The sequence below is a fragment of the Podarcis liolepis genome (genome assembly GCF_965112155.1).
Source record: "Podarcis liolepis genome assembly, chromosome: 4".
NCBI classification, from domain to species: Eukaryota; Metazoa; Chordata; class Lepidosauria; order Squamata; family Lacertidae; genus Podarcis; species Podarcis liolepis.
The window spans coordinates 27845268-27869162 of NC_139558.1; the positions used below are offsets into that span (position 1 = coordinate 27845268).

Sequence of the window (23895 nt, forward strand, 5' to 3'; positions counted from 1 at the left end):
CAGCTTCATCACACTGGCCACGTGACCCGGAAGTGTCTGCGGACAGCGCTGGCCCCCGGCCTCTAGAGTGAGATGAGCGCACAACCCTAGAGTCTGTCAAGACTGGCCCATACGGGCAGGGGTACCTTTACCTAGCATAACAAAAGGTATTGAAAGGCCATCTAAGAGAAATCCCTAGGCCTGGGCAGAAAGAGGTTGCCAAGGTGATGGGGTGTCCAGACAGGTGAGGTGACTGGAAAAGAGTGTCTTTAGCAAGGTGTGCTGGGAAGGAGGAGGGGCGGACAAATTATTAAATCTACGACAGTCTCCGCCTCGTCTTGATTCTCAAAGGAACACAGACCCTGGGTGAGCACCTGAAACCCCCTAGAATCTTGCTACCGCTCAGCAGAAAGTGGGGACTTGGTGCCCAACTTTTGTAACAGACATCTTAGCTTGGGCTGCAGCAGCTGTGACAACTCAAGCACTATGCATCTGCATGACTTTCTTCTCAAAGTGCCATACAAATGGCTCATAACGTGCTGCTGAGTGCTCCAGAGAGAGACCCATTCGCCAGTCAAGTTCCCTCCTAGTCTGATTCATTGAAGAATCAGATAGCTCAGTTAGTAGAACATGAGACTCTTAATTTCAGGGTTGTGGGTTTGAGCTCCACGTTGGGCAAAAGATTCCCGCATTGCAGGGGGCTGGACTTGATTATCCGCATGGTCCCTTCCACCTCTTCAATACTATGACTTTATTATTGCCCACAACTTCTCAGGAAACCAAGGAGTAGCAAAGACTATGCAGACCCTAAGGAGAAGCAATTGGGTTGATAGCTCTACTCATCTTGCCACCCAACAGCAAGCTTTGATTGGATCACCAGCTCTATCCACCAGAAAAACCCTCAATATATTCAGGAATCTGCTAGATTCCATTATTCCTTCCTTGAGGTAAAATCCCCTCCACCACATGCCTGAATTCTACCTCTTGATCATGGCCTTTCCTAGGTCTTCACAGTCATTGTTTCCCCTCTCTACTGCTGTTTCACCATAACTTTCTCCCAATTTCTCCTCCCTCAAGTAATCCAAGGCAATTAGAGATTGCATTATGAACATGACAGTGTCATGAAACTAGGTAAAACATTTCAATCTCTACCTCGCATAGTCGAAGTAGCTTGTCACTTAAAAGAATGGAAGATAATAATAATTAAGGTAAAAGTAAAGGGACCCCTGACCATTAGGTCCAGTCGCGGACGACTCTGGGGTTGCGGTGCTCATCTCGCTTTACTGGCCAAGGGAGCTGGCGTACAGCTTCTGGGTCATGTGGCGAGCATGACTAAGCCGCTTCTGGCGAACCAGAGCAGTGCATGAAAACACCATTTACCTTCCCGCTGGAGCGGTACCTATTTATCTACTTGCAGTTTGTGCTTTCGAACTGCTAGGTTGGCAGGAGCAGGGACCGAGCAGTGGGAGCTCACCCCATTGCGGAGATTCAAACCGCTGACCTTCTGATCGGCAAGCCCTAGGCTCTGTGGTTTAACCCACAGCGCCACCCACATCATGAGACTACAGATCCATAAATGATATCACCTTGCAATGCAGTCACTGAGGGGGGGGGGAGGAAGTCAATTAAGACTGAAAGCAATGCTGCCTGCAATGCAAATTTTTCACACTTTTGATTCCTTTTTGGCATGCCCCCCTCCCACCAAAAGAAAGAACTGACTGTGTGGGAGCATGCTTTTTGCTACCACCTAAAAATGTTGCAAAACGTTGTGCTCACTCCTAATTATTTAAAGTAGTGGGGGGGGGGAGGACTGCATTCATGTTTTCCTCTGATGTTAAAATATATATTTTAATGAGCTTTTGAATGCACCTTTTCTTTCTTTTGATGAAGCATTACACTTTGCTTTCTTTGCTCTTCTCAGCCAATGGCAGCATTAACATCAGAGTAGACAGAACAAGTCCAAGATTTACACTCAGTGATATTTCTGAAGCGGAGCAGGTGCAGCTGTTGGGAAAAGGGGGGTGGGGAGGAACACCATATTTTTTTAAAGGAGTCAGATGGCATTGTGTAGCAAACAGAAGGCAAAGGACTGGATTCAAAGCACAAAATCAGGTTCTTTTATTGACGCAGAATACATTAATTTGTGATGCAAGGTTTGAAATGACTGGTTATAGAAATGTATCCATCTGATTGTGGTTTAATTTTCTGTGGGCTGCGGTATCTATAGCAGGCAAACCATAAGAGCATCATGTGCAGGTTTCGTCCTTTTGGAATCATCACCTGCACAGTTTCACACGTGCAAGAGACAGAGAAAGGACAGCCGTCGCACAGCCGTACAATGGCCTCTCTAGCTCCGTATCCTATTACCAACACAGACCAGATATGCAAGCTTCTGGGAGATTTTACAGCAGCCGTACTAATATACTTTGCCATTTCACCTAATCATTTGCTTCTGAGTAGCATTAAGAGCTCCTAGAAAACTGGGTAGAATGCCTTGCACCTAAAAGCATTTGACACCATTTAAATTATTGAAATGAACTAAATAAACATTCTAAGCTACCTCGAATACCACAAGGGCCTCTTACCTTTCCATTTAGATCAACCCCGTGGAAATGCCGGGGTTAAATTGGGGGGGGGGGAGTACAGTAAAAGTTCTGATAATTCATTTCTAAAAAATCAAAGTATTGCTAGAATGGTGATATCACAAGAATGCTGGGTGTTAGTTCATTTAAGTGCAGTTCTTTTGCATTTCATCAAAAGTGTAGCAGATTTTAGAATGGCTACCAGAATTTTAGATTCAGAACCATTTGCTTCAGGTTCGGCTTATGTGTGTGGTACGGAAGCTGTACTACCCGGGACAGGTTGGGGTTGTGCAGAGTTGTTAAGGCAGGAGAGAGCATTGTTGGCTGCCCACTCTCCACCTTAGAGCAGATTTATGCCACAAGGTGCCATAGGAAGGCACTGGACATAGTAAAAGATCCATCGCATCCTGGTCACTGTCTCTTTGAGCTCCTGCCGTCGGGACGGAGATACAGGACGATGAAGACAAGAACAAGCCGTCTTAAGAACAGCTTCTTCCCCAGAGCGATCTCGGCCCTGAATGGGAAGCCTGGACTTTGAAAGTCATCTAATCTTCCTTGCTGTTTTATACTGTATTGTTTTAATTAGTGTTTTTATAGTTGATTTGATTTTGTGTGGAGTGCCCTACCTGGGTGGATATAGCAGCCAAGTAATTTCGTTGTCCCCGAGAGGGGGCAATGACAATAAAGATATTATTATTATTATTATTATTATTATTATTATTATTATTATTATTATTATTTTAACAAACTGCTGGTGGTATCTTGAGTACCTGCATGAACCTGCTTGAGTTCAGTTTCCTGGGCCCTACTTGCTGATCATGAGCTCCATGAGATTGGTGAGCAGCAGGGACAGGGTCTTCTCTGCGGTGTCCCCAAATCTGTAGAACTCCCTTCCAAGGGATGTATGGCTGTCCTCATCAGTTTGGGTCTTCAAAAATGCTCTGAAGATATATCAGTTTCAAATGGCTTTTAACTGAGATTATCTTATTGAGAATGCTGCTGTCTTACTGGCCTTTAGATTCCCAATATGCTGGTTTGAAGTGTGTTTTTAAATGCTTTATGTACTGTGGGTGTGAGGAGGATGATATTTCTAATTTGTGGTTTTAAATTGTATTTTATTGTTGACATTACAATTTCTTTGGTTTGTATTTATTGCAGGCAAAACAAAAAAGAGAGGAAAAAGACTTCCAGGTGCTAGAAATATACTTTTAAATAGTACAGTTCCCGTACATATAGGTTCCTCCCTCTTTCTGTCTCCTGGCCCTCTCAGTGGGGCTATCCCAGTTTGGTGGCTGTTGTTTTTCCTCACATTTGTTGTCGGCCAGCTTGGGAGGATTCTGGGTTGTATTCCACCAACTTTTACTGAGAGCAGAGCCATTGAAATTAATGACCATGACTATCTTAGGTCCCTCAATTTCAATGGAACTACTCTGAGTAAATGGTAGTGGCCTACAACCCAGAGTCCTGAAATGCAACTTTATTTAAAACAAATGGAGTCGAGCCTGGGATTTAACCTCCGAACGGAACTATGTAGTTCATCTCACCTAATCGCAGTTTTCATGTACTATGAAAGTTGAAGGTGGGGGGAACTGCAAATATTTCATGCTGTGAGAAGCTGAGAGAAGTTGCCAATTGTAGGAAATCTTCTTTGCATTGCTTTTAGCTTCCTGCTAGCTGCTAAACCCTATAAACCTTGGCAGGTGCAACCATTTTCCTGCCAGCTTTCCCTCTTCTGAATTAAGGAGAAGTACCTCATAGCAGTCAGTGTTCCAGCTTCGGAACAAATTGCTATAGGTTCGGCAAGGTGGCATGTAGGTACAATTCTACCTGTCAATCCCATGAGCCAGTTGGCAGCCACTGTCTGTTGGGAAAAGAGATTATTGCCTCCATAGGGAAGGCCTCCAAGCCTAACATTCAATGAGAGGGTTCTCATCGCTAACTAAAATTGATAAACTGGCAGAGAGCCTTCTAATTCTATAAGTCATTCCAGAAATGTTCGAAGATTTAAATATTGGCAGGCTTGAAAAGATGAAAAATGGTGGGCTCATTCAGCATGCATTACTGTTGCATGGCACATTATTTTTTTAAAAAAAACTACTTTAAAAACATTTGCTCTACTTTTAGAAAGCTATGCAATGTTTTAATATACCTTCAAATATGTTTCAGGAAAAGTTAAAATAGAAATATATGCGGTATATAGGGCTTTTTCCTAGCAGTGTACATGAAGAACAGGGCACAACCGTAGGTCACATTTAATGGGTGACAGTGGAAATGAATGTTTGGAAATATCTCAAATACCTTCAGATTCCCAACTACATCATTTATGGTTTGAATGAAAAACCTGAAATTAAAATTTGGAATGTGAACTTTTAAAATTAGCGTGCTTGAGTTTTATGGGCATTTCTTCTTTGTGTTCTCTTTGGCTGGTATAAAAATGAAATCTCAAACGTTCAGCCGTAAAATACTACATACGATTGCATGTGAGCCATCAATCAGCACTAATTACTAATCCTCATAGCATGCCAATTACCATTCATTTCAGCACTAATGCCCCTTGTAGCCATTCTAGTCATGTACAGCTCCCTTGCCCTATGTTTACTGGACATAGTATGCTGCTTTAGCTGTGCCACAAAAAGAAGTAATAGATAGCTCAGTTGGTACAGCATGAGATGGTTAATCTCAGGATCGGGGGTTCAAGCCCATGCTGGACAAAAGATTCCTGAATTGAAGGGCTTGGACTAGTTGATCCTCATGGTCCCAACCAACTCTGTGATTCTATTATTCTACATGTGTGCCTCCTAAAGAGATCATCATCAGTGTTGGCTTTTAGCAGTGTTGATTGCCAGTTCAGAAGAGAGCCAGAAGGAAAGGAACTGATTGTCAGAACTGCAACTAGGAACGTTATCTGCCAGTGATATGGTTCCTAGTTTTTTATTGTGACCTACACACACACACACACACACACAGAGAGAGAGAGAGAGAGAGAGAGAGAGAGAGAGAGAGGGAGGGAGGGAGGGAGAGGGAGAGGGAGAGAGAGATTGGGACCTCCTGGACAGGAAGTGCTATAAAAGGCATCCTGACTGGACTAGGACCTTCGTCAATGTCTTCTTGGCTCTGGCCTGTTCCTTGGCTCTCACCCCTGGCTTTGACTCCTGGGCTGAATTCCTAGTTTCCAGCTCCTGACTCAAATCTGACAGCAGCCTACATTTCAGCCTTGACAGAGGCTTTTGTTATGGGGAACATGCACAATCAAAACCATCATGGATTAGTGCACACCCTGGGTGAAGGATGCAGAGGCTTTTGTAAGCCAGCACAGCAAGATGTTCTGTGGAAGAAAACCAGCTTCCATGAGTCAGTATTTATGGTAATGCTGGGCCAAAGTAAACAGCCCAGCTATTTTGGTGAGTTTGAGAGGGAGAAGGGTTTTTTTATATTAAAAAAATGCTCCCTTCCCATCAAAGACTGACTTTAATCTTTTGGGGTGGGTGAATTCTAATAATTTTTGTGGTGGGAACACGTTTGTCTCCAGCTCCAGAGGGACGTGGGTGGCCCTGTGGTGTAAACCACTGAGCCTTGGGCTTGCCGCTCATAAGGTCGGTGGTTCGAATCCCCGCAACGGGGTGAACTCCTGTTGCTCAGTCCCTGCTCCTGCCAACCAGCAGTTCGAAAGCACGCCAAAAAGTGCAAGTAGATAAATAGGTACCGCTCTGGCGGGAAGGTAAATGGTATTTCCATGCAGTGCTCTGGTTTCACCAGAAGTGGCTTAGTCATGCTGGCCACATGACCCAGAAAAACTGTCTGCGGACAAACGTCGGCTCCCTTGGCCAGTAAAGGAAGATGAGCGCCGCAACCCCAGAGTCATTCGCAACTGGACTTAACTGTCAGGGGTCCTTTACCTTTACCTTTTTAATATAGTCCTTTGGCAGGTGGGAAGACCACCCCCGGTCTGTTAGCTTCGTTGTTTTGTCTGACTTGGCAATTTAGGGTGCAGTTGCACCTTGTAAGGTATTCATGGTTTGTTTTATACCGCCCACTGCTTTTATGAGGGGTTTGTGGTTTGTGCACTGCTGTGGAAAAAACCATCTATGTGATTTTTATTTATTTATTTCCGTAAGGAATAAAGGCCCATATACACAGGCTATCAAGAAACCAGAGGTCTCCAATACTCTCTTCTCCAAAGGAAACTGTCATTATGATTACTGTGCTGAATGTCCCAGCACAGGGGAAAGGAAGACCATTAAAACAGTGATTGTAGTATGTCTAGTAATACGTTAGAGCAACACACCCACACACACCCAAAAAACCCAGTTTGCCCCCAGGGCGTAAGCCTGGACAGTGTGTATGGAGGTCCTGGGCTGCTCAGATGATAGGATCACCCTCTCAGCCTTGCTGATGTGGTCCAAAGGAAAGCAGAGCAATGCGTTTGGCACCAGCTTGGCTGCAGGAGTAGCCAGAAGGAGGCGTACAAGGCACCATCCAACCATCTTAGGCACTTCACTCCGGATTTGTATAGGATTTACTCCTTAGCCTTTTCTTCCCCATAAGCTATCCCACAAGGAAAGTAGAGGTTAATGATTAGAGTTTTCCTCCCCCTAGATGGGCTACCTTCCAGTTTGACGAGCCCCATTTGCCCCTCACTTCCCTCTACAACACATGCAGAAATCGACTTCTTGACTGTTGGACACACTATTGGCCCTCATCTGCTCAATCTGCCAGAGCCTGTCTTCACATGCAGGGGAAGTCCCTAATTCACTAAGAGTTTGAGACCCGTTGGCTACCCTTCACCTGGTTTAGCTGGCCAGTCGAAACCACTCCTGGGGTGTGGCCACTGTCACATGCTGACAGCTTCTAGGAGCCACAGATGAGAGCTGAGTGCAGGGTGTGTGGACAAACAACCCCAGAAGAAGCACAATGTATCCCAAACAGAGGTATTACCCCTCCCCTAACACCCCATACACAGGGACGCGGGCAGCACTGTGGGTTAAACCACAGAGCCTATGGCTTGCTGATCAGAAGGTCGGCAGTTGGAATCCCCCGTGACAGGGTGAGCTCCCATTGCTCGGTCCCTGCTCCTGCCAACTTAGCAGTTCAAAAGCACGTCAAAGTGCAAGTAGATAAATAGATACCGCTCCGGCCGGAAGGAAAACAGCATTTCTATGCACTGCTCTGATTCTCCAGAAGCGGCTTAGTCATGCTGGCCACATGACCCGGAAGCTCCCTTGGCCAGTAAAGTGAGATGAGCGCCGCAACCCCAGAGTCGGCCACGACTGGACTTAATGGTCAGGGGTCCCTTTACCTTAACACCCCATATACCTTATATCCTAAAGACACCACAGTCTCCTGTCCCTCATTCCAAATGAAACACAAACCCTGGGTAAGCACTTGGAACACCTGGAATGTTGCACCGCTCAGAGAGAGGGGTGGCATACAACACTACATTTCATAATGTCAGGGGCTTTTTTTATTAAAAAACAACCCTGTACCAAGACTTCATAATCAGAATTTCTCCTTCATGTGCTCTGATCAAGGGTGTGTGTGTGTGTGTGTGTGTGTGTGTGTGTGTGTGTGTGTGTTTATAATAAACCCAAACTCAGTGGTAATACTTTTGTCAACTGTTAATGTTTTGGAGCAATGCTGTTGAAATTCTGTTACTAAAGGAGGCATGGAGTACCAACACTTAGATACCTGGGGCACTCTGCAAAAATTAAGACTTAAAAAAAAATCCTGCTTTTCAAAATGAAAGAAAATTACAAGCCTTTTGTCCTAATGACAGGGGAAGGGTTTTGCAAGCTCCTCGGCGTTCCCACCCCCCCTAGTCCCAAATTTTTGCATAGCTGTGTTCCTGAATGCAGCGCCATTATTTTTAATGATATGTCAGGAATGGCTAAAAGAATTCTACGGAGCAGATCAAAAGACACAGTCTCTGAATTCCACTACATTTTCAGGTGGGGTTTAAGGGGTTAAACAGCAACCCGTTTCGATAAGGCTCATTTGTACAGTCTGCTAATTTTGTTTAATGTTCACTTTCTCCCAGCATTTTTGTTTCGATGAAAGATAGAAATAGATTTGCATCTTACAATAAAGATTCAAACCACTCCCTTTTATTTGCCTAATAATATATAGGGCGAAAACTCTAGAACAATATTTTTTTTTCAAATGCCACTAACTACAGATTCTTAATAGCTACATTCAAAATACTTTACACTTTTTTCCTGTTTCCTCCCCCCCTCCTCTCTCTCTCTCTCTCTCTCTCTCTCTCTCTCTCTCTCTCTCACACACACACACACACACAAATCTTGTCCAATTATTTCTATTTTCCTGAAGTACGTAAGGTCAAATTGTTCTTTTCCTCCTTCCTTTTAGCGGGCTTTTGTGTCTGCCTGTCTGATCTATGGCCTTTTGTAGCACTCTCGGACCATGACCCTGACAGTCATTATTTCGTCTTTTATCTTCATCTTCTTCTTTTTTTATTAGACTAGTCAGGCTTGATATTAGGCTTCCCAAAGATACTATCCATTACACTGTCAGCAAAGCAGGCTGCCTTAGTGGAGGCCAAGTGTCAACAGAAGGTGAGACAGAAAATCAGCCACAATCTAAAAGCTAATTACCCTGCCTAGAAGTTAATTAAATACTTGTTAGGAGCAGCAGGGTAGATCCTAATTAAACTTGTCTAATAACAGTACGCTGACATACCCTGACACTGGGAATTCCTACAGGGTTTAAATAATTGTACAAAGGGCAATAATACCTGTCACATCATGGTGTGCAGGCAAACCCTGAAGATGCACATTTTTTGCAGTATTTTCTGTACTAATTTGCCACATATTGTGCACTTCACATGTGTTTAATTTACACACATTTCAATTTCGATACCCTGGATTCCTCCCCCCTCGCCCAAATTACTTTGGCTTCCCCCTATTCCCCACTTTGCCTGAAGAGAAAACAGAAAGGAACAAATTCAAACTGAACCCACTGGCAGTAATACCAGGTAAAATTTGCTGTAACAAGTCATTACTAAATTGAATCTGTGGTTCTAGTTTTATCTCATGTAGGTAAGAGTGCAGGGCTTTCCTTTCCAAAAACAGTAAGAAGCAAGGAATATGAGTACTGGTTAGCTTGCCTCCACTGAAATGAACAGGGAAACTTTTCTGCACAGGGAGAGCTGCATTAGCCCACTGGTTCTGCCAGAATATAAACAAGGAAGTGAATTGTGGCACCTTAAATACTACCAAATCTATTACAGAATAAGCTTTCACAGACAGTAATTTGGCAAAACAGTGTTTCACTGGACAACTTGCTAAGGGTAGATGGGCCCATTGCTGGTTAACATTGTCACAGTCTTACTCTGAGAATGCTCAGACTTCCCTAGTTGATAAGGGAAGGTTTTTCATCAGAAACAGGATTTTTGATGTAGATTCTCAGGAAAATGTACTTGCCAGCCAATTCTAAGCATTTTTCTCTTGGTTTAAGTTCATTAAAGAGATGTTGATATTTTCAACAAGAGATTCCAGAGCTTAACTTTTGTTGCCATTAGAAAAGCTTTCTTTCATTTCCAAACAATGTACAGTGGTACCTCGGGTTACATACGCTTCAGGTTACAGACTCCGCTAACCCAGAAATAGTGCTTCAGGTTAAGAACTTTGCTTCAGGATGAGAACAGAAATCGTGCTCCGGCGGCAGGGCGGCAGTGGGAGGCTCCATTAGCTAAAGTGGTGCTTCAGGTGAAGAACAGTTTCAGGTTAAGAACGGACCTCTGGAACGAATTAAGTACTTAACCCGAGGTACCACTGTATTCAGCTTATTTGGAGGGAAAGCATAAAGGGATTCCCTGTGCACAGCAGACATGTGATTCTGTGTCCTTGTGGTACCTAGGAGGCTTTGTCCCTTGTATCTCAGATCTCATTTTTGGGAGACGTCTTGAGAGCAAGTGCTGGTTGGACCAGATTTTTTTTGTGATCTGTTGGCAGACCACAATATAACTGTTTCAAACATGGTTGCCAACTTCACGGTAGCAGCTAAAAAAAACCTAATCTCAATTTTCTAAAGATGTCTGCTATGGACTGCAAAGAGGGCCATCGGCAGTAGTATTTTGATGCTATTGTTAATCTTGGTTTGTATTGATAATTATTAGGGTTATCTACTATTAGAGTTGTTATCAGTGCTATGTTTTGTCCCTGTTTCCTTTGTATTTGTCCTAGCACATGTCTAGGTTTGCTACTGTTTTGTGTTTGCAGGTACTATAAATTTGCATTTCAGCATTTTGCAATGGCCGTTGTGCCACAGACAATATTGTCAATTACATTCATGCTAAAACGTATGCAAAATAAGCACAATGATAATTCACAACAGCAGTAACTGAAAATGAGACAATTTTTCCCTAGGATTGCTATGTTAATTAATACCTGTAGCAAGGGGGAAAGGCATTATCTCAATTTAATCCAGAGGTGATAGAATTGAACTTTGATTAGTCTGTCCCACCCTTGTTTCTTTGTTAAAAAATGGGCACATTCAGGTCAGCAAGGGAGGCTGAGCAGTTCTCCTGCTAGTTTTTGAATATTGTGTTTCCTAATGTTAGATTTGTGTCTAGATTTGTATTCTGGTATCATTATTATTTTGCATAGAGCCTGGCCTGTTTGTCTTATGGAGAATGCAAAAGGGCATTGTTGACTGAAGATGACATAGTGTTGAAAGATGATTTGGCTGACATTAGCAGCTAATAATTATGTTCCCAGAGTACAGATGGTCATAGAATTGGTATCTGGGTTGTTGCAGGGACTGGTCGCTACGTCCATGTCTCTGTGGTTGCTGCTGAGTATCACTTTTGGGTGCTCAGTTTCAGATACACAAGGACTAGCCTACCGCATAGTTCAAATCACTAAATCAGGATACTAATCATACAGATAAATCACTCAGTGGAATGATGGCATATGTGGGTTTTTTAAATACAATAATGAGAGCTAAAGCTATGTTCTAAATCAGGGATTAGGAACCTCAGGCCCAGAGGCTGAATGTGGCCTTCTAAATACATATATCTGGCCATACCTTCTCATCTCCAGGCTAGCCTTCTCACCAGTCCTGCTCCACCCCCTCCTTCAGTGATTTTGCCTGGCTGGAATGTGTCTTTCAATTGTGCCTCTTACTCCCCTGGATTAAAGACAGAGAGGAGAACATGTGTAGGAACCGCAGACTTTTGCACGGCTGAAATACAGCCTACCAAGCAAAGGTTATTCTCACATGTTACTCCAACCATTTTTCCTCAGGCCACCTCCACCAATGTCACATGGCCCCAAGACGTTTGCCCACAAAACAACATGTCTAAAATCTTAGACTAATTAGATAGAATATATATATAAACTGAGATCATCCCCACCCCCTCCACCCCAGTGCACTGTACAGTGGTACCTCTGGTTGCGAACGGGATCCATTCCGGAGGCCCGTTTGCAACATAAAAAGAGTGCAAACCACAGCGGTGCGTCTGCACACGCGCAGGTTGTGATTCGGCCGCTTCTGCGCATGCGCTTGGTGTCGTTTTGCACGAGCGGCGAAACCCAGAAGTAACCTTTTCCAGTACTTCCGGGTCACCGCGGGACGTAACCTGAAAGAACGTAACATGAAGCGGACGTAACATGAGGTATGACTGTACATTTAAAGCAGTACCATACCATTTTATGGGCTTCCCCCCGCCCAACAAATTCTGGGAACTGTAGTTTGTTAAGGGAACCGAGAGCTATTAGGAGACCCCCCACACACACACACACCACCTCCCAGCACTACCATTTGCAGAGTTCCCTGGGAAGAGAGATTGATGGTTAACCCACTCTAGAAATTGTAGCTCTGTGAAGGAGGATGGGATATTCTAACAATTCCCGGCACCCTTAACCAGCTACTGTTCCCAAGATTCTTATGGGAAGCCATGACTATTTAAAGTGGTATTATGGTGCTTTAAATGTATACTGTAAGTGGGGTCTGAGGCAGTGTCAGTGCAGGTGCTAGCATTCTGGGTAAATGTGAGAAACATAGGTACAAATCTCCAGCAAGCTATGAAATGGCAGGTGGGAGATCATTCCGCTGTGCATTACTTCATTCCACACCAGTATGGGTGGGGGAACCCACAGCGTAATTATGTCAAGACATGGAGTAAATTCTACTAGACATTGAGGCAGGTCCGTGAGGAACCAGACCCAATGCTGCCATATTCAGACCCGTTTTTATTATAGCATGCAATTGCACTCACTAGGTAGTCTTGAGCAAGTCAGTATCTCACACAGCCTAATTTACCTCATGGCGCATGCTGGGGGGGGGCGGTTGTCATGTGAAAGCACTGGTCCGAGCTCTTTAGAGGAGAGTCTGGCAGGTTATAAAAGCAGCAAACTCGCTTGACCTTTTTTAAAAATAATAATAATAATGGAAACTTCCATCATAATAGGAAGACCAAATGCAAGGTAAAATAGAACTCCGTTATCTTTTTCTCATTTCCAGCTTTTCTGTATGAGGATTGTTTGTTTGTTTGTTTGTTTGTTTCCAAACTGAAAAACGCCACTGGCAATCGTTTAAAATAAATGTAGGTTTCCAGCAAACACAGCAATGCTTTAAAAAAAAAAAAAGAGTTTCTCTACAACAGCAGTTTTTTAGAACTGACATTTGACCAGGTTCTGTTTTTCAACTGAGTTGTCACACTGCCTTGCATGAGGGTTAATCCCCCATTGTGCCCATCTAGGCCACTGAAAAGAATGATGTCAATAACAAATATGCAATTGCTGATAAAGCTCATCTCTACTAGAACACCCCTGAGAGGCATTGTTGAATGCTGACGGGCTTTTACCAAGGCAAAAATGCTGAATGTCAGCTTTAAGAAAGAACTGGGATCCGAGCTTGTTATTGGACTCCCCTCCCCCATCCTTCCCAGATTTAAAGAGTTTTAGTTTTTGCCTTTCCTCCTTAATAACCTTCATGCACTGACCTTTGTTTGCTTTTTAGCCTTTTTACCGGAAACATGATACTGTGTGTTGTTGGTTTGTATGCATGACAAACTGTGTCACTGATGAGAAGATTCATCAGCTATAATAAATACAAGTCTGGAGTATGGGTGGTAGACCTGGAAACAGTAAAACCCAAAGCACTATAGGCTTCTTTTACATCCTCTCCCTGAATGGCAAAGGATTAATGAAAAGATGTAAGCACTCTGATCTTTTCTGGCAGTACTATGGTAATAATCAATTAACCTTGGGAGATCAAATTGACAGGGCTTAAGTGTGAAGTTATTCAAAATGCCAGATTATCTGTGCAGATGGATGCACTTGTTGTAACCCTGAAGAGGAAACAGATATGTGATCCTAAACCTAAGTTCCTCAAACAGTTTTATGGAGTGATCCTAAGCACACTGATTTGGAACAAAGCTCTACTGAAATCCATGCAAATATTTTCAGGTAATGGATTTAAGGCTGGGAAATTCCAGAGAGGTTGCCTTGATGGTCTGTTTTAGCAAATGACTAAGCCACTTCTGGCGAACCAGAGCAGCGCACGGAAACGCTGTTTACCTTCCCGCCAAAGCGGTACCTATTTATCTACTTGCACTTTGATGTGCTTTCAAACTGCTAGGTTGGCAGGAGCAGGGACCAAGCAACAGGAGCTCACCCCGTTGGAGGGATTCAAACTGCCGACCTTCTGATCAGCAAGTCCTAGGCTCTGTGGTTTAACCCACAGCACACCTTAAAGAATAACAAATATCCATTGCGGATCCCACTAGATGTGTGAATTGATGTCTTATGTTTGTGGTTTATATATGCACAAGGTTATGATCCTATACACTCTTACCTGGGAGTAGGTCAGTTGAGCTTACTTCTAAGTAGGCATGCATAGAATTGCACTGCAAGTGTCTTAAATTAGGGAGCTATATACACTTAGGTATTGAAACCCACCCACTTACAAGAGAGTGAGTTCCACAGCTGGAATTCTATCACAGAATAGGCCCTATTTTGGGTCACTGCTTTTCCTGCAGATCTGAATACACAGGCAGGGTGATCTTGCAAGAGGCATTCCTTCAAGTATCCTGGATCCAAGTAATTTAGGGCTTAAACAGTAAGGTCAACACCTTAAATTGGACCACTAAACATATAAGTAGCCAGTGCAACATCTTCAAAATCAGTATGGTATGACTCCTCCTCACTGCCTCTAGGGGTAGCATTTTGCATCTGCTGCAATTTCCAAACCAACTTTAAAGTATCACGAACAGTAATCTTTTACAGAGATTACCAAAGCATGGATAACTATGGATGGATTATCCTGATCCAGAAATGCCCAAACTTGATGAACTACCTAGAGTTGGGAAAAGACACTCTGTGTCATTGATGTCACCTGGGCCTTCAGTGATCGTATAGCATCCCCAAGCTACATTCCTGATCCTTCAAAAGAAGTGTAATCCCATCTAGAACAGGCTGTTTCTCAGAATTCCAGACATAAAAGCTCCCTGTGCCTCCTCCATCTTGTCAGGCTTCAGCTTCAACCTATTGGCCCTCATCCAGCCCATCAGTGCTTCCAGCACCTGCACTGCTTTATCTGATCGCAATCAATATGAGGAACAGAATTGGGTGTCAATGGCACATTACTCCAGATCCTTTAACGACCTCTCCCATCAGCTTCATATAGATGTAAAAGAGCACAGGAGACAAGGTAGAGATCCCACAGCACAACTGCCATGGGGCGGAGCAGAAGTCCCCCAAACCTCCTTTATGGAACTGGCCCTGTGAATCCATCCTACTCTGCAGCATTGCATATAGGTTGAAGAGCATCCAGCAGACCATCAAGAGCACAGGAATGAATAGAGACCTCTGGAGACAAGTCTTGCAAGCCATTTCTGATCATGGAACCCAACTAATCATGGAACGCTTATGCCCCAAGACAGTGTCTGTTCCATAGGCAATCCATTTCCCCCCCATATGCAGATTGTAGACTATATTGTTCTTTGCATACAAACATGGACTCTTTTTTAAATGAATATAAATCCTTTCCCAAATCCAGGTAGTTGGCCCTCCAGTCAGATGGTTTAACATCTCTACATTTACTTGCAAGCTTCAGTAATTCTAATCACTGCCTTGAATCTCAGTTAATTAAGGTAACATCTAGACCTGCTGTCACTCTTCATTTCATTTGCTTTATCCTTCAAAGTCCCATTACTAAGCCTCACGCACTTCTACACACACGAGTATGGAGGCACATTCCATCAGGAAGGTGTCTCATGTAATCCCTATCGAAATCAATGGAAGCTGGGTGATAATCCCATCCATTTCACTGGGTCTTGTGTGAAGAACCTCTCATTGATTTGCGACCCAGTTCAGATTTTTCTCCTTCCCTTTATCGACCTCCCAAATCTGTCTGTCTGCTGACTGACGCAGCTGCCTTATATTGTTTCATGGTAGGCATGCCTTTGTGAAGCTGGCTTTCTATTGCAAGATTTTGGGGCAGAGTAGCTTGTACTTGTATTCTTGTGGTAAAAAGTGTTCATCTACAAGGCAAACTAATGCACATGAATGGCTTGTCACACGATTAACGTTACGCCATGTTAAGACATTAGTAGCACATTTGTGTCTACTCAGAACAAAGTGAGCCCTATTGAGTTCAATGGATCTTACTCCCATTGAAATGGGTATAGGATTGCAGGCTTCGTTGTTTTCTTCTAATACAGGGATGGGGGAAGTTTGGCCCTCCGGCTGTTGATAGATTACAACTCCCACCACAACTCCCAACTGTTCCCTGTGCTACTGGGACTGATGGAGCTGAAGTCCAACAACATATTGAAAGCCACAGGTTTCCCCACCTCCCCCGTACTTTAATTTCACAGTCAGGTAGACTGTTCTTAACAATTTTTCATAGCCGTTTCATTTTGAGGATCACCTGATTAATCCACAAATCTGTGTCTTAGTCCTGTAAAACAGTGGTGGCAAGATTCTAAACCTTTGAATAAGGGATGCAGTGAAGTAAATTGCCAGAGAATTATTAATGAAAGAAAAAGAAAGCTTAAAACAATGGGCATATTAAGCAAGAAAAATATATATCACATCACTGTACCCAAAGAATAACCAAAAATCTGCATTTAGGGTGAATAAATATGCCCTTTATGCAGCTGCTTGGGTCTATATAATTTATTTTGCTTCCAATATGAAGGGTTAGAAATGATTTGCAATGATTTGGGACTATTTTAGGTAAGGAAAGTGGCAGGTGTAACAGAGACAAGAAGAGGTGGAGAAGCCCCTTTAAATCCATATCAACGAAAATGAAAGAACTCACACTGAAACTCACCTACAGGTGGTACCTAACACCAAGGAAACTAGCGCTAATACACCCAGGAACCTCACCAAAATGCTGGAGAGGGTGCACCTCCACAGGCACATACCTCCACATGTGGTGGGAGTGTCCCAAAATCCAACTATTCTGGACAACAGCCATACAAGAAATATGTAAAATAACTAAGCAAGTAATAGACATCACCCCAGAATTGGCCCTACTAAACATCTTCCAAGACAACAATGCCCATTTACACCACAAAGAACTCATAACCCACCTGCTCTCAGCAGCCAGAAACACCATAACCAGACACTGGAGAGACCTGTCAGGAGTAAGCATGGACCAATGGTACCAAATAGTATGGGAAACAGCCCTACTAGAAAAATTAACTAATAAACTGAAACTGACACGGGGACAAACAGAAGAAGACGCCTTCACCCCGGTATGGCTCCCCTTTATCACATACACAGCCCAACAGGACAGTGACAATAACCCACCAACAGCATACAAATCAATATGGCTAACCTGTTCCAAAACACCCACCCACCCCACTCACACACGAAAACAAAGATCGCCACAACCAATCACAAGCAAACAATCACACCCTAGGCCAACCCCAACCTCTCTCACCACCAAAGGAACACAAGTGAACAACACAAGCAACGCTGACACCAAACTCTACATACATTAAACATAATAGAAACACTGCCACCCCACCCCACCCCTATCCATCTTCCCTCTCTCCACCCCTTCTTTTTTCTTTTCTTCTCCCCCTAATGCCTCAACAAATGAAACGGATTTGTAAAAATGTTACATGGGGGGGGGGAAATACGAGGCACTACACTTCTGTAAAACAAGAAAATCCTTAATAAAATATATATAAATGCCGAGCGTAACAAGAAAAAAAAAGAAGAGGGGGAGAAGGAGGCCGATGAAATATTTCCAGGTGTTACTGCAAGGATTAAATGGGGGTAATTTTACCCCATCAGAGACATGAAAGAGTGTAAAAATGTTTTCTCAGTCTGGCTATAATAAACAAAGATAGTGTTTGTTCCCAGTGCAGTCCACACTAGGAACTCCGATTAGTGCCTGTACTGCTGATGCAAGGATAGTTTTTGTGTGTGTGTGTGTGTGTGTGTGTGTGTGATACCAACAGAATTGGCTGTTTCTTCCTTGTTGTACAAGAGATGGAGACCGAGTGTAGAATAAAACAAGAGGCCTGCAACAGTCTGCCAGTTCCCACATCCTCATTACTGTGAGATCCAATCACTACATTATGATGGCAATCATTTCTCTCTCTCGAGACCCTACCCTGCTCAGACGTCAAACTTTTAGCAATGGAATTCTTTCCCCTCTTTCAACCACCTTCCCCAAAGATCTGCACATTGTTCCTTTGTACGTGCGTGGCTATGTTTTATGAAACACCTCAATGTACAAAATTTGGAGCCTTTGCAGAGCGAACATTTTGTTGTTGTTGTTGTTGCTTTTTTTAAAGAGGCCGATTTCCCCTTATTTTGAAGTTGAGGGGGGGGGGAGAGAGAAGCATTATATTTTACCTTCACAATACTTTTGGAATGGCTGAATATAGTGCAGCCTCGTTGCCCATATGCCATTCAGCTTCTGTCTGTCTTTTTGTTTACACTGGGAACACAATGGAATCCATAGTCCTTCCAATGCATCATTTATAAGTGTATTCTACCTCTGAATGTACAGACAGAACCGGCTGTGTGAATGAGCTCTGTGAATATTGCCAAGACACTGTGCTTTGTTCAGCATTATTCTTCACAATAGATACCACACTTTGGAAGTAATTTTTAAAAGGGAATCAAAATAGTGGTACTTTTAGCCTTTGTTTCTTTTATACCACACTGCATTCTCTGTCTCTCATTCAGCTGCTTCTATTATACTGACAAATTAAATAAACCACTCCATAGCTAAAGAGGTTTGGGCAGGCTGGGCTTGATACACTAGGCACTGGGGAAGTTGCACTAAACATTTATGCCGGGTTTTTTAAGCTCAGGGGGAAAATTTTTTGATCAACTAACATTAAAGCTTCTTTCTCTTTTCCCCCCTTTTTTCTTTTTTTGGGGGGAGGGTGCAAAATTAAAAGGAGTACTTCAAAAATGTTGAGTTGATCTTCAGAACCAAGAGGTCTGGCATCTGGAGTCTTGAAAAGCTATGTGTGCAGGTAATGAGCTTGAGTTTTGCTTTTGATCTCTTTTCTCCCCCCCCCCCCACTCTCCCTACTTCCCCATCTCCCCTTCCCAAGTGTTCAGCCTGCTAGAAATTATCGTGTGTGTATTGGATTGGGGGGGGGGGTTTCCTTCTTTTGGCAAGGAACATGGGATACCAGACGCACCATCATTTACTGCAAGCTGAGACGGATGAGCTGCTTCTTTTGGTACAGACAGGCGACTTAAAAAAAAAAGTGCCGCAAAAGTTTCAGCCGGACCCAGAGCTTCTACCCCCCACCCCGAACCAGCTCCTTCCATTTTTCCTCTGCTCCTCCATCCGCTGTGGGCACTTCTGTTTGCCGGGGTAACTTTTATTCGTTGACTGTAAGCAAAGAGGCAGGCGAGAGAGGATGTTTTGGGGGCGCGCGAGGGGGGGGGCGGCCGCTTCTTTTCCTCCCAATTTCTTTGCCTTTTCTCTTTCATTTTAAAGGGTTTGATTCTCGGAGCTGCTGAAGTCCGAGGTGGCAGAGCGTCGGAATTTCCCCTAGCATTTGGCCATTAGGCTGGGATTCAAACAGAAAAGATTGTGGGGTTTGGGCGGGGGGGGGGTGCGGTTGGCAAGGAAAACCCGATGAAAATAAAATGCGGGGGGGGCACTATCCAGATCGCCTTCTCTCTGGGATGTGTGAAATGGCGTGTGTGTGTGTTTGCCAATAAGTTTGCAAAGGAACTTATTGGCTGTGTGTGTGTGTGTGTGTGTGTGTGTGTGTGTGTGTGTGTGTGTGAATATATACAACCAGAGAAATGTACCAGATTAGTAATCAGCCATTGGTGCGCGGTCACGCCTGCAAGTTGAACACCCCCCCACTCCAAAGTCGTCGCGCCGGAAGAGAAGGGGAAGGAGAGATAGGGTTGGTGGTGTTTATCACGGAATAACTGGGCACTGGGGGGGGGGGGACTCCCTCCAAACTCCTTTCCACCCGCTGCGTCACTGCCATTAAATTTCCAAGCGTGAGCCTCTCTATCCTCGGTGCTCTCCCCCCCCCCCAAACCCCACTTTAAGCAAGCCGAAGAGGGTGAAAAGGCTGGAGGAGGAGGAATTGTTGGGCTCAGGAGGGAATCACAGAAGCCTCCAGGTTTCTCCAGGCGTCTGAACTCCGGCGGGGTGGGGGAGAGAGAGAGATGAAGATGGAGATATAGCTATATAAAATAAAATATAATGACAGTGTCCTAAGGAAGCTTTGAAGATGGCAGGCGACGAATGAGACGAGCTTCATTGGAAATGCAAGGAGGGGCGAGCGGAGTGGGGGGGGGACGCGCTGGTCCAGCAGAGATGCCCCCTCTGGCTTCTGAGTCAAGAGAGCACGGCAGGCAAAGGGGAATATTGAGCCAAAGCAGTTTGAAGAAAGGCTCATCTTTTATTACTAAAGGAAGGGAGACCTTTTTTTGAGGGAAGGGGGGGAAGCAACTCAGGTGATTTCTCTCTCTTTCTTCTTCTCCTGTATTGTCTACAAACATCTGGAATCTGCCCCAAGGGAAATGCAACGGCTTTGTAGTTCTTGTTGTTATTATTATTATTATTATTGGGTAGTAATTAATAAAGTAAATAATGCTCTGCTTTTTTTAAAAAAAGCACTCTCCCTCCCTCTCTCTCTCTCTCCCTCTCCATAAAATGTCTTTTAGGTCCCCGGGGAGAAAAGAATGGGGCCGAGGGGCTCTGTGAGGGAAAAGCTGAAGGTCAGGGTTACCCACTGTGGCATGACTTTTAAGCTAAAGAGGGTTTTATGTCTCTTGTTGCTATGTCGAGTCTCATTTGGGCTGTATTATTCCAGAGGGGCTGGGCCTGCTCGTGACAGGAGAGGGGTTAAATGAGATTACAAGCTTTAGAGGTTGTCAGCAGCCACTGCTGCCTGGGGATGTTAAATCGTGATTTAATGGTCAGCTTTATCTCTATAGTATCAGAGGGAATCCGTTGTTTTCAGCAACTTAATTGGCACTGGGTTTTCAGGAGACTTCTGGTGGTGGCGGATTGTTGTTGTCCCCCCCCCCCCCGACTAGGTGGTGGAGCTCAGTTGTTTTTCAATGCTGAATTATTTAAAGTGGCACAGTGCACAAACTGGGAGGTTTCAGGGTTTGGGCAGTGAGGGGGTCTGGAGTCAATTGGGGAAATAGATAAAGGTGGCTTATGCTTCATCTTACTTCTGTGAAGGGAGACCGGTCTACAAATGTAATGGGCAAAGGGGGGGGGAGAAATGCCCTTTCGTATTGCAGGGGGGCAGCAGTTCTCCCTTTCCAAATAAGCTACCATCTAGTTGCCTGTCCCTTTCCCCAATTTTTATTCCTTAAAAATAATTTTCAAAGCTCCAAGTTTGGACTGACTCAGATCGGGGCTTAAAGAATAGACTCATATTTGAAGACTAACTGAACTGATATTTAATGGGCTCTGGAGCGGGCCAGATAGCCCTGGCTTGTTTTCTGAAATGGTGTCATGGATCAAACCTGCCTGGATACCATATCCTCTGGAAGACATGCTGCACATGTTCAGAGGCATTGTTTTCCTATATTTTATGACCCTGAATGCCCCGATGCTGTGCCTTTTGCACTGAGGTCAAGCCCCAAAGCTAAGCCCTACTTTAAATTAAGCCATGGTAGAGAGAGATTCCATTACTGCAACCCCATGTGTTGTAATATATTGATCTTCGTTATGCTATATGAATGAGCACCAATAAAACTGTTTAAAGTCTATCTTCATCAGATCATGACGTAGTCGTAGAAGATTTAGGGGAGAGTTCACATGGTATTCTAATTGACTGATTTGCAAGTTTAGAAGATACGTATACTCTTAGTCTAGTATCGTTGGACGCTGTTCTCACAGTCACAGATTCTACAGATATGAAAGGTCCTAACTACTCACTACATTCAAATGAGTATAAAGCAGGGGTAGGCAAACTAAGGCCTGGGGGCTGGATCCAGCCCCATCGCCTTCTCAAACCGGCCCGCAGACGGTCCAGGAATCAGCGCGTTTTTACATGAGTAGAATGTGTCCTTTTATCTAAAATGCATCTCTGGGTTATTTGTGGGGCCTGCCTGGTGATTTTACATGAGTAGAATGTGTGTTTTTATTTAAAATGCATCTCTGGGTTATTTGTGGGGCATAGGAATTCGTTCATCCCCCCCCCAAAAAAAATATATAGTCTGGCCCACCACATGGTCTGAGCGACGGTGGACCTGGCCCCTGCTGAAAAAGGTTGCTGACCCCTGGTATAAAGAAACGCCAATGTCTATGTTTAAAAAACATAGCCCAAAACCGAGATGGAGGGAAGTCAATCAATGTTATGTCATGAATTGATGTTGGTTTGTTTTGCGTTTGTTTTTCTTTTTGTATGTGCTGCTTTGTCTTTTTTCTTTTTTCCCCCCGTTTGTATGTTTTTGTTCCTTCACTTTTTATGTTTTTGTTTTAAAAAGAACTTAATAAAAAGAATTGTGAACTAAAAAAGGGGTAGGGAAGGAACAGCTGTCATAGAAGGGAGCAATTCTGAGTAAAGGAATAGCAGGGGGAAAGGGAAATGTAATGCTTTCCCACAAAATACGTCTGAACTTCAAATTACTGCCCGCCCCCCAATGCCTGTGCAAACACATGTCAGGATACCCCTGCAAGGAGGGCAATTTTAAGCATGTCAAAATGGCCAGTAGGCAAAGAGTGAAGACCCATCCTCATTCTCATCTCACAGCAGCTTTCTCCCAAAAGCTGCTGTTCTTTGCTCCACAAAATGCTACAAGCTCCACTGACTGTAACAAGGCTACTTCCCAGCATGGCTGACAGGGGAGAGAAGGGAAAGGGAGATTGAGGTGGGGGACAGGAAAGTCCCAGGCCGCTGCAACCTTTATGAAAGATATACAAACACATAGTGAAAGGCACCCCCTTCCTCCCGCTCCCTCGCTGTATTTTATGAATGAAAGGATGACGTGTGGGATTGGCCTAAAGGAGTAATCTGACTCCCTTAAAATACAACCAAGCAGATATGAATTAAAGGGGGGGGGGTTAAACAAAACAAAAAATGCACATCCTATCAAGATTCACATGCACTGTGCAGTCTGTGTTATGAAGAAGCACAGTTGCAGCATTCTTCCCATGCTGAGGCTCAGAGGGAGGAGCAGAATTAATGGTTGTGTGTGCTTAATGTGGGGGGTGGGGTGGAAACATAGAAAACCTGCACAGAGGGCAAAGAGAAAGAGAACGTGCTTTGTATGAAGCCAGGCATCGTATGCATTGTCTGTGTGGGAGTTAAGGGTCAGTCTGGAAAGTTCAGGATTAGTAAATTTAATATCCTGTCAAAATTCTTATGATAATGAATCCTGGCTGGCCTTCCTGGCTCAGTTGGCACAGCCGCTTTGATGCTGCGGCTCACGAGATAGTACTGCTAATTTATGAACAAGAAATTGCGCTGCATTGGCATGAGCTGAGCTGGTCAGATGAGAGGCTTGTTGATGGCCCTTTAATTTTGGTTTGAAGTTTGAGTGTGAGGTTGCTCGCTGAGCAAGGAAACACACAGGAGATATGAAGCATTTAATGTGATCTCCCAGGCACTGGAAGAGGCTGGTGAAGATATTTCTAGGTTTCTTTAAAATACTATGACTAAAATAATACAGCGGTACCTCGCAAGACGAACGCCTCGCAAGATGAAAAACTCGCAAAACGAAAGAGTTTTTCGTTTTTTGAGTTGCTTCGCAAGACGAATTTCCCTATGGGCTTCCTTCGCAAGACGAAAACGTCTTGCAGGTTTGTTTCCTTTTTCTTAAAACCGTTAATACATGCATTCCTATGGGAAACCGTGCTTCGCAAGACGAAAAATTCGCAAGACGAAAAAACTCGCAGAACG

General features: G+C 43.9%; 1 long non-coding RNA gene across 6 annotated transcripts in view; it reads right to left on the reverse strand.

Moving 5' to 3' along the window:
* Positions 1-23895, reverse strand: part of LOC310706058 — a 346770-nt gene that overhangs the window by 103771 nt on the left and 219104 nt on the right. Inside the window, exon 5 of one of the 6 annotated variants that reach the window (XR_014525611.1) lies at positions 11604-11705. The exons of the other annotated variants lie outside the window; for them this stretch is intronic. This is a non-coding gene — a long non-coding RNA (uncharacterized lncRNA). The remainder of the gene's footprint in view (positions 1-11603; positions 11706-23895) is intronic. 6 annotated transcript variants of the gene reach the window in all.